The sequence below is a fragment of the Pseudonaja textilis genome, chromosome Z (genome assembly GCF_049901715.1).
Source record: "Pseudonaja textilis isolate UNSWEBS1 chromosome Z, rPseTex1.2, whole genome shotgun sequence".
Classification (NCBI taxonomy): Eukaryota; Metazoa; Chordata; class Lepidosauria; order Squamata; family Elapidae; genus Pseudonaja; species Pseudonaja textilis.
In genome coordinates this window covers 32804294-32816344 of record NC_142008.1, presented here as the reverse complement: position 1 = coordinate 32816344, position 12051 = coordinate 32804294, and the positions used below count along the sequence as shown (strand labels likewise).

Genomic DNA, 12051 nt, shown 5'->3' with positions numbered 1-12051 from the left:
TATGCAACATAGAAAGGCTCAAATATCTTAACAGAATTGAGAGTTCTGTTAGGGAGACTTTTAGAGGTAGTGATGGTTGTTGCTGCTGCTGCTATTATTATTATTATTATTATTATTATTATTATTATTATTATTATTATTATTATTATTATTATTTCAAAGTTATCCTTCCCTGGCATTGTGTACTTCTTTCAAAGTGTGATTAAATAATCACAAGAAATGCCTCCAGGGGCTAATCTGCTTTATTTCCCAGATTTTCACCTTGGGGACATATTGTCCCTTGTCCCTGAAGCCTCAGGGACAGAAGGGGACACCACAGGATGGCTCAGCAGGAAACTGCGATCCTGATGAAATAGTGTTCAGTTAATGAAGGCATGGCCCATGGCCTCTGCTGGTATGCCATATGTTTGAAGAAATGCTAATGACTACAATTCAAATACCTTTTTCATCTTAACTATATGTAAATGTCTTTATAAATACTTGCTTATAAATATACTATCACATTTTAAAAAGCTAAGTGCTAATGTTGCTTTCAACATCTATAATACACAATAATTAAAACTTTAGCAATTCTGCTTAATTATACCTTATGGGAAACTGTACAGTAATTTATAGAAATTAAGCAGAAAAAAAACCTAGGAGATCAACAGAAAGAAAGCAGGGGAGGAGGAATTGAATAATAAATCTCTTCCATCATTAATATACATCCAAAAATTGTTGAGAAATAAATGACAGAAGGGCCATTTGAGGTATAGCTGAGATGTAAGAGAAAGATTAGCTAGGGAATTTATAACATTCCTTGAAGAACAGTGCATGTCAGTTGTACCAGTTAATTTGCACATGCACACAGAGACGTTCTCTATCATTTCAGTAATTTTTTTCAGCATGGTATTCTTATTTATAATCATTCCGTTCCTTTTTCCAAAATCTGTTTTTATTTTTTAAATCTGGTGCTCCATATAACAGTGATGGCAGTGATGTTGTTGTTGATGATGATAACAATTATTTTAGGTAAGATCCTTGAGCCTTAATACATCAAGTTTGTTGTTTGGAGATCAAAGTCTAGAGATCAACAATAAAAAGAGCATGTAAGATTATTGTCATATTTATTTTCCTTAATAGCTGACAAAATATTATTCAAAAAGGAATAGCGAATTTTAGGAGATAGAATGTAATAAATATTTCTGATGGAGATGATAAATAGAAACAGGTAACCTGGTAAACAGACTATCTAAGAAGTGTCCTAATCATTGGTCAAATATCTGCAACTAACTGGCAGCTTTCTAAGTTACAGGAATAAATATTTCAAGGCCTAGCTACAGATAAAACAGATTGGATCAGGGATGTTGTATGCATGCAAAGGAGATGTATCCCCTTAAGCCAGACCCCTTTATGAAGCCATCATTTCCCAGATGGCTGCTGAGGAATTCTGGGATTTGAAGTCCACAAGTAATGAAAGGGCCATTGTTCCTTACCCCTGCTAAAAAGCCAACATTTCTCAACCTTGACAGCTTTCAGATATGTCGACTGTGCTGTATTAGCATACTCCAAACCCTGACACCTGATTGGTCCACACGGACCGTGACCAGATTGGCTAACTGAGCAGCCATGATTGGCACGCTAAGAATCTATCGTGATTGGCTGAGCCAATCGCGGGAGATTCAAAGCGCTGTCATTGGCCGCTGAGCCGCCGGCAAACCCTTTAAAAAGGATTGCTGTGGCTCCTATTCTTTAGACTGAAACATATTTAAATAAAGAGCTGAACGTTACTAAATGGTCTCGTGTGTCTTTGGGAACCGATCCACCCCGATCTAACACTGGTGACGAAGGTGGGATCGTGAGACAAGAGACCGACCAAACACGTGGCAAAGCGGCACAGCACAACCGACAGCACGACCAGCAGTACCTCGCCACCCACACCGTTCAACCCTGCTGCTAAGGATTGGGAATCTTACACCGATAGATTCCAAGTGTTCCTAGAAGGCAGCAACCTCAAGGATGCCAATGGCCAGAAAAAAAGGGCCGTGTTCCTGACACACTACGGGCCTGCAGTGTTCAAGATCGCCAAAGCCCTGTCCAAACCAGCAGATGTCAAGGAGATAGATTGGGATGATCTCGAGCCCATACTATGGAACCATTATGCCCCTGCCGTGCCCATCCTCATCTGAAGGCATGACTTCTACCGGCGGGACCAGTGCGAGAGCAAGGGGCTCAGTGATTTTGTGGCAGCGCTGAGGGACCTCAGGGGCCTATGTGACTTCACTGACCTCCTGGAATTGCAGTGGTTCTCACCTCTAGGCATCGAAGTGACCGCCATCCACCACATCAATGAGACAGGCTGGGAAGCGACGCTCGTGAGGGACTTCCAGGAGGTCTTCGACAACAGCCTAGGCAAGTACCAGGGGTCCCCAATTTCATTTAATCTAGACCCTAGCATCACCCCAATCCACCTTAAACTGTAGCGAGTGCCATTCGCACTCAAACCCAAGATAGATGAGCAACTAGACAAGCTCATTGCGCAAGGGGTGTTGGAACCAATTGATCACACCTGGTGGGAGACCCCCATAGTCACCTTATCAAGCCTGATGGGTCCGTGAGAATCTGCGGTGACTACAAGGCCACCCTCAACCACACACTCCAACAGAGTGCCTACCCCGTCCCAGTAGTACAGCACCTTCTGCACTCACTGGGGTGGGGGGTCTTCGCGAAACTCAACCTGGCGCAAGCCTACCAGCAACTGCTGGTTGATGCCGCAACTGCAGAAGCTCAGACTATTGTGACCCACCGGGCACTTTCTGGTGTAACTGACTCCAATTCAGGGTCAGCGTGGCGCCAAGGGTTTTTCAAAGCCTGATGGAGAGGCTATTGCAAGGCATAAAAGGGGTGGTGCCCTATTTTGATGATGTACTAGTGGCCGCTACAAATGAAAAACAACTGGAAGCCTGGCTAAGGGAGGTACTAAAAAGACTCAAAGACTCAGGACTCAAGGTTAAGAAAGAGAAATGCCAGTTGTGGGCTGAAAGGGTCGAAGTCCTGGGGTACCTCCTAGACAGACACGGGATCCACCCCACAGAAAGAAAACTCAGAGCCATCAAGGAAGCCCCCAGACCAAGAAACAAAACTGAACTGCAGGCTTTTCTGGGACTCATTAACTTTTACAATGTTTTCCTGCCCCAAAAGGCGACTGTGGCAGAACCGTTGCATAGGCTACTGGACAAAACAGCCACCTGGACTTGGGGGAAGCGGGAAGAAAATGCTTTTACACACAAAAAATCCTACTAACATCTGATGCAGTTCTCATCCAGTATAGCTACACCCTGCCGTTGACTGTGACATGAGACGTGTCACCCTTCGGTGTCAGAGCCATCCTCAGCCACAAACTACTGGACAGGAAGGAAGCACTGATCGCCTTCTTCTCGAGGACACTCTCCAAGCTGGAAAGAAACTACAGTCAGCTGGATAAGGAAGCCCTAGCAGTCGTCGCCGGTATCAAAAGATTCTATAAGTACCTTTACGGTAGGACCTTTTCCATCGTCACTGACCACAAGCCACTGCTAGGGATCCTGGCAGGGAACAAGGCCACCCCAAACATCCTATCACTGAGGATGACAAGGTGGTCCGAGTTCCTCGCCGCCTACAGTTACCAGCTGACACATCGATCCGGCAAGGACATCTCCCATGCGGACGCATTGAGCCATTCCCCCCGCCAGACCTAGAGGATGACCCAGCACCCACAACGACAACCCTGCAAATAGGGACATTGCCCAACCCACTCCTGACCGTGCCACACATTGCCAGAGAAACCAATAAAGACAAGCGGCTGGTGTGGGTCTTGAGCTGGGTGGGAAAAGGGTGGCAGGAAGGTGACAGAAATGAACAATTCAAACCCTTCCAGAACCGACAAACCCAGAAGGGCTGCATACTTTGGGGGGACAGAGTTGTAATTCCAGAGACTTTGCAAAAAAGGGTTTTGTCTATGTTGCATGAGGGGCACCCAGGTATGGTTAAAATGAAAAGCCTGGCCAGGAGCTACACCTGGTGGCCAGGAATGGACAAACAAATAGAAAACTGAGTAGCCACATGCAAAAGGTGCCAGGAGACTAGATCAACCCCCCACTCCGCCCCGATCCAAGAATGGGAGACTCCAAGGGGGCCCTGGTCTAGAATCCACATAGACTTCGTGGGGCACCAAGGGGCACATGTTCCTGATCACTGTCGATGCTTACTCCAACTGGTTGGAGGTAAGCACCATGGAATCAACAACCACAGAAGCTGTCATTAAGAAACTGAGCAAACTCTTTGCCACACATGGCCTTCCAGATGTGCTAGTGTTGGATAACGGGCCACAGTTTACCACACTAGCATTCGAAAAGTTCCTGGCAGAGCAGGGGATATGCCATGCATTAACCATCCCCGTGCATCTGGCGGCGAACAGGAGGGCGGAATGCATGATTCAATACACAAAAAATACCATCCAAAAAATTGAAACCGGCAACATACAAGAAAAAACTAATAAAATGCTGTTTATCCAGCACATCACATCCAGCTCAACCACAAACAAAAGCCCAGCAGAATTACTAATGGGCAGAAAACTAAGATCCCCATTAGACAGAATGCACCCCACATATAACCCTGAGAAACCCCCGGACTCATCCAGCAAATACAGAACATTCAACATCAGAGACACTGTCTACGCTAAAAAATTTAAAGGGGACCCACTCTAGGTACCGGCAAAGATCACCCAGATAACGGGCCCCTGGTCCTACCGACTGCAGACCACTGATGGACGAAGCTGGAAGCGGCACATCGACCAGCTAAGGTCAAGACTAGCCGCTGACAGCACACAAACACCCGACCAAGAAATCAGAAGAGGGGGGGAACCGCAAACCATGAGCAAAGAGGAGAGGGAAATCCTAAAATGCAAGCAGAACACCCCCCACCCAGAATAAACCAACCCCAAATAAACCAGCCTTAGATGTCGAACCAACTGGCCACGAATCCCGGGAAGCTTCACCTGGAAGGAGCAGCCAAGCCAGTTCAACCAGCCCGGAAAAACCAGGCGGGAACGACAGAAGCGGCAGTTCGACCAGCCCGAGTAGACCGGGAGGGAGCTACCAAAGAAGGCCCGGCTCACCCTTCCAGGCGGTTCCACCCCAAGGAACCAGAGCGACAAGAAGTTCACTGGAACCGGTCGAGGACCACGCTGAAACTGAACCGCGCAGGTCAACTAGGCAGGTACGAAGCCCCGCCTACCTGTGCGACTACGTGACCGCGCTCCGTCAGATGAAACCAAGAGGGGAGGGGTGTGCTGTATTAACATACTTCAAACCCTGACACCTGATTGGTCCACATGGACCGCAACCGGATTGGCTAACTGATTGGCGCGCTAAGAATCTACTGCGATTGGCTGAGCCGATCGCGGGAGATTCAAAGCTCTGTCATTGGCCACCGAGCCGCAGGCAAACCCTTTAAAAAGGATTGCCGCGGCTCCTATTCTTTGGACTGAAACATATCTAAATAAAGAGCTGAACGTTACTAAATAGTCTCGCGTCTCTTTGGGAACCGATCCACCCCGATCTAACATCGACTTCAGCTCCCTGAATTCCCCATCCTCTATTGCTGACCAGGGAATTATGAAAATTGAAGCCTACATATCTGAAATCTTCCAAGATTGAGAAATATTACTCTAAGCTGTGGACTTGCACAGCAAATACTACACATGGTACTATATGTGTGATAGTAAAATTATAACAATATACTATCCTAACATTTCTTATAATTTCTAAACATATGGAACTTCTAGGATTCACAGGCAATAGCCATTGCCACTTGGGAATTTGGGGATTTGGGGATTTGAATTCTGAAAATTGTCAAGATTGGGAAACATTCCACTTGCAAGTATATAAGAAAAATGCATATCCAAGGAAGAAGACTAAATGAAGAAATGTTGGTACAATCTCATGATACAAGCTTTGCTCTTTTTATTGTAGTGTTGCATGAATGGATGTAAGGGGAGAAATTTGTGATGACATCACAACACACCTTTTAGCATTTTGAGCAAATCTCCATTTGCTGCAGATGCAACTGAGAAGGATGATCTATTATATTATGCTTTGGATGAACAGTGAATTAAAAGTACAAAAAATAAAATCTTCCATGAGACTAAAGCCCTGATGGATTTCAACCAAAGATTTTTAACTGGCAATCTCATTTAGATCCAGGCATAGAAAAAATACACATGAAGCTTTCTTACCTATCATGGTCCCCCCCCCACCACACACACACAATAGAGTAGACATTCCAAAATGGGACTGCTGCTGTTTCTCTCTGCAATGGAATTTCAATCATGTAGAAACCCCATATTTACCAGAGGGCATGGAAAATGATTTTGAACAAGTTAAAAGGGAAAACAGACTAACACCATAAATGGCACATAAATAATTGCATTTAATTCTTAATATGTTCATTTTTTAATACTGCCTATTCATGTTAGACATTCAAGGAAGCTAACAAAAATAGATAACAACTTGTAATGATTTTAGAGACACATTGGAAGAAAAGTAATAAACAGCATAGGAGCATAAAACCAGTGCATTGTACAGAAGTTGCAGTAAAAAGCAGCTGTGGATGGTTATTATAGCAGGCTCAAAAGCTGCCTAAACAAGAAAGAGGGCAAACCAGTTCAGAAGGGAGAAAAAAGCATGAGCACACATGTCCCAAAAGGCCAGTCTTGCACTACTGCCAAATAAACCTAAGACATTGGAGGGACACAAAATAGGGAAACTGCTGAAGCAATAAATAACAAGCAATGATCCAGCACATGTCATTCCTCATTCTCTTCTGTTTCTAAGAATGACATAGACTAAAGTCAAGAAGAGACAGAAGCTTCAAAATGAATTGACTTAGTGGAGGACCCCTGACCTCTGCTTTCAAAATTGCTTGCAGGCTGCCCTTCCTCAGCCCCAGCATATAGCACGAAAGCATCAGAGAGTCAGAATTCTTTGCACTAGAGGTACCCTGAAAGCTAATTATCTCCTGAGAACTTGCGAGAATCTTAAGGGTTATGCACAAGATGTTAATTAATCACACAGCTCCCAGATATTTGTAACATGCAGTGTGACTGTGAGGTTACATTTAAATGAGCGGCAGGCATGATTACTGATGTGTTGTTTGTTAGTGCTGCACAGCAAGCAAAATGCTACATTACACGGTGCCAAATTCACAATAGTTGCTAGTTTATGCTTCAGAGAGGAAAGAAAGCATACAACGATTAATCAGGGTGCAGTGTTCCACAGGCGGTATTCAATAATAAGAATAATAAACTAAGGAGTACTTGAGGAGAAAATAGATGACAAAATTAATTACAAATTTGCAAATATCATGCAAATGAATGCAAGACAAAGAGGTGAGATATGCATATTTTATGTAAAAAGATTATTCAAATTATTATTATTTTTTTAACTCGCAGGAGCATCAATAACTAATAGGGCCAGGAGCTACATCAGAACATTGTACATTCATTTAAAACTTCTACATGTAACCATCAGTAAAGGTAAATTAGTGCTTTTAAGTCAATGTCCAAACACATTTTAAAATGTATCATAATCAAATGAATTTTAAAACAAATTAAAACTTTTAGATAGTTATTACATGCTTTGCAAAATTATTGGAGAACTTTAATAGTAGAATCCAATTTAATAATTATTAGAATTTGGGCATTTGTGTATTTTGAAAGTGGAAATGTCTATGCTATTCCTGAACAAACAACCAAGAAAACATTTGTGGGTACATATTTTTGAATTAGCATATAAACAGGGAAGGCTTTTCCAAACTTTTAGATCAGTGATGGCTAACTTTTTCCATGTTGCGTGCCAAAAGTATGCTCGCATGCCTGCAACCATGATGCAATGCATGTGCGCCTCCCCCTGCTCCCGTGCATGCCCACGCTACCCCTGTGCATGTACTGCATGCCTCTGTGCAAGCACACACAACCCCCTGCATTCTGCATGCCTCTGGGCATGCATGCATGTCTCCCCCATGCATGTCTCCCCCAGGCATGCATGGCAGATACCTGACAATCAGCTGGCTGGTGGGGGGTGCGTGTGCATGCGCAGTGAAGCTCTTCCGGGCAACCTCTTGAATGCTGGCAGAAGTAGCTCTGTGTGCCACTTCCGGCATACGTGCCATAGGTTCATCATCACAGCTTTAGATGAACAGTGATTATATAATCATACATATGCATGACTGAAGACATGTAGAGCATAAAAGCTCCTTGGCCATTTAAATTTATTTTTAAACAATCTGATTGTCTCACAACTTTTTGTTTTCAGTGAAAAAAAAGGCAAGAAACCACACTGTTCGTCTTATGGTATTGATTAAAATGGTCAAGAGATAAAGGTGAATATGTGGACATTTTATAATCTGCTATAGTCACAGAGGACTGATAATCTTCATAAGTTCCAGAATTGAAGAGAAACATATTTTTTCTCAGATGTTCTGTAACATGGGTGTCAAACTCAACACATCATGTTGCTGCCACATGATGTATCACAATGTTTTTTCTCTTTCATTGAGCTGGGATGGGCATGGCGTGCATATAACACCTCTGTTATAGGAAGCATTATAGAGTGAGAAGATGCCATTGAAGAAATATTTCTTCAATGGGATCTTGGAAGGATATTGGAGTCCTAGTGGACAGTCATTTAAATCAGCAGTGTGCTGCAGCTGCCAAAAAAGCCAACACAGTTCTAGGCTGCATTAACAGAGGGATAAAAATCAAGCTCACATGAAGTGTTAATACCACTTTATAATGCTTTGGTAAGGCCACACTTGAAATACTGCATCCAATTTTCGTCACCATTATGTAAAAAAGATGTTGAGATTCTAGAAGGGAGTGCAAAGAAGAGTAACCAAGATGATTAGGAACTGGAGGCTAAAACATATAAAGAATGGTTGCTGGAACTGGATATGTCAAGTCTTATGAAAAGAAGGACTAGGGGTGACATGATAGCAGTGTTCCGATATCTCAGAGGCTACCACAAAGAAGAGGGAGTCAAATATTCTCCAAAGCATTGAGTGTAGAACAAGAAACAATGGGTTGAAACTAATTAAGGAGAGAAGAAGCAACTTAGAACTAAGGAGAAATTACCTAACAGTTAGAACAATTAATCAGCGTAACAACATACCTCTAGAAGTTGTAAATACTCCAATACTGGAAGATTTTAAAAAGAGATTAGATAAGCATTTGTCTGAAGTGGTGTAGGGTTTCTTGCCTATGCAGGGGGTTGGACTAGAAGACCTCCAAAGTCCCTTCCAACTCTGTTATTCTATTCTATTTTTCTCTGAAATTTATATGACAGAAGCAAACTGTATCAACTCCTATTTCTCCTTATCCTCTTATATAGTAATTATGGAAAGAGAACATGACAGCACATCTAGGTTTAATGCAGAGTTTTAGTTGCCAGACTTTAGTTCCTATCAGATCTTAGATAACATAGCCAATGACAATAAATTGTAGGAATTGTAGTCCCAAAACATCTGGAGAAATTGTTCTTGTCATACAGGATCCTATAATTTCTTATTTGAAATGCAGAGCCACATAAACAAAGACACCAATGACAAGAACAGTCATTTCTTCCCTCTTCTGCCCCCATCCCCCAAAAGAACAAACTATTAGTACTTGGGGAAGAAATATGGGAAAGTATCAGGAACCAAAGAACTTTCTTCCTGAAAAGTAATATTTAAACCTGTCCTGATCAAATAACAGTTTGAATGATGTTATTTGTTCGTTGCTTCTGGGTAATAGCTGCCAATACTATCTCCTGGATTTCAAACACAACAAAGTGTATTACTGCACTTTAAAAAAATATCACATTTCATTTTGTGGAATCCACATAGATTTACCCTTGATTACTTTTCTAGTCTTTAATATGCTAGAAGACTTAAAATCTTTCTGAGAAAAACAAAAGTGAGTGAGAAGAATTCTGCTGCTGCAATTATTGTTAAGGATAGTTAACCTTTCTCTTTGATAAAACAAATTAAACTTTTTAAAATGAATGAAAAGCCCGTTTTCAGAGAGTGATTATATGGGGATTTGATACTTGATTGCTTTCCTCTTAATTTTGATCTTTAAAGCTTTACTGTACCTGGCTTGATTCAGGTGGAAAAACAACAGTTTGTTTCAGTACAGAGATTATTTTCAAGGCCTTGCATAAATGGGTAGTGTTTCATGTAAAAAAAAAATGGTTACATAGAAACAACACGCAGTCTTCTCAGTTATCTATTTGCAAGCATTCTTCTGCAACTGTAAATAAATGATAAGCAATAAAGAATTTTGTACCCCACATTAGTACTGAAGCATCCAGTTATAACAACATCTTGGCCTTCACATTGGAATAAAATTCCAAGGTGTAATTAGAGTACCTTCATAAAAATCCTCCCCCCCATGGTACCAGAACTTAACTTCAGCTATGAAATTCCTCTCCATTCCTATATGCAAATCCTGTGTTTAAGGCAGTGCCACACAGGCTTAGAAATCTACATGGAGAATGATTTTGAGACGTTGAGTGGGAAAAGAAAAGAGAAAGAACAATTTGGGAGTTAGTGATGGGAAGTAGATGATCAGATTGGTTCTTTTAATCATGCATGACTAAAAATATCTATGTCCAATTTTCTTTTGGGAATAGGGGAAGCCTCACAAACCACAGGCTCAAAATGAAAACTAGCAGGAGCTATTTGAGAGGTGACTACCATGCTAAAATACATGAGACCAAGAGGCCAATATGTATCATTTTGGCAATCTCTAATGTGTGGCAAGCTCAATGTCTGTTCTGAACTTTTAAAGGAAAAGTTTACAAGAATGGAGCAGGACAACTATGATAGCTGTGGGGCAAATTAGTAGACACTAAGAATGAAATAAATGTAGAGTGGTAGTTCATTGATCAGCCAAAACCATCTGTCTTCTGAGTGAATTGTTAAGATTGTGTGCCCATGACTCAGCTAAGTACTTGTAAAAAAAAAAAATCAAATCTCAAATCAATCACTCTAACTGGCAGGACACACAGCAGAAGAACAGAAACTCAACAGATTGATTTATCTTTCCTCTTATGTCAGATTGTCAACCTTTTAGTCCCAGAAGGGTAAATAGGACATTGTATAAATTATTCTTAGCAGTACTGACAGCTGCTACCTCTTGTCTTTCAATGTAAGCAAAATTTACAGATCCAGTTTCATTATTATTTAAGGAACCAATAAAAAGTTCATATTGTTTATCTCTCCCCTGAATGAGTTCCATGCAAGAAATGAAAGCTTTCTTGTATTTTTTATGCACACAAACATATAGATTTGTATATCAGTTTGAATGTGACAAACTAACTCTTTCCAATGTTCTCAAAGAGAAAATGTATTGGTAATAAAGAATAACAGGTTGGCCTATGGTATATTTTCTGGGTACCCAATATGTTTATGTTTACAGTTGTTTATTAGTTGGAGCTTAACTAGACATGGATTTAATTGAAGGAATGTAATTAACAGATTATCTAGATCCCTTCCAGTTAGGATTTAAGGGGAACAGAAACAGCATTGGTCACACTTATTGATGTTGTCTGGTAAGAGTAGGATGGTGGTACTGCATCCATCCTTGCTTTCCTTGATCTCTTCACAAGTCTTTGATGCCATTGACCACAATATCCTTTGGGTCTGGACAGTACAATCTTGTGCTGATTGGGCTCCTTTCTCCAGGACTATCAGTATTGATGAGGAGTAAGATGTCTAGCCCATGGCCACTGTTTGGTGGAGTCTTAGAGGATTTGGTACTCTCTCTACTTCTTTTTAACATCCAAATGAAATTCCTGGGTGAGATCATTCACCACCATGGATTGATGTATTATCCATATGTTGATGTGAACCCCATTGCCTATTGCACGGAAGCAGAGGTACTTTCCCAGGCAAGTCCTTCCAGTGCAGCAGGCAATGGGGTGTGCGTGCACAACTGGTGTGAAGAACAGGGTGGCAATGGCAGCAGGACTGAAGCTCTTTTTTGGAATGTTCGAA

General features: G+C 41.7%; 1 long non-coding RNA gene across 1 annotated transcript in view; it reads right to left on the bottom strand.

The window, feature by feature from the left end:
• Positions 1-995: 995 nt before the first annotated feature.
• The window catches only part of LOC148123962 (uncharacterized), a 99118-nt gene continuing 88062 nt past the window's right edge, over positions 996-12051 (bottom strand). The window contains exon 4 of the long non-coding RNA XR_015740448.1: positions 996-1062. This is a non-coding gene — a long non-coding RNA (uncharacterized LOC148123962). The remainder of the gene's footprint in view (positions 1063-12051) is intronic.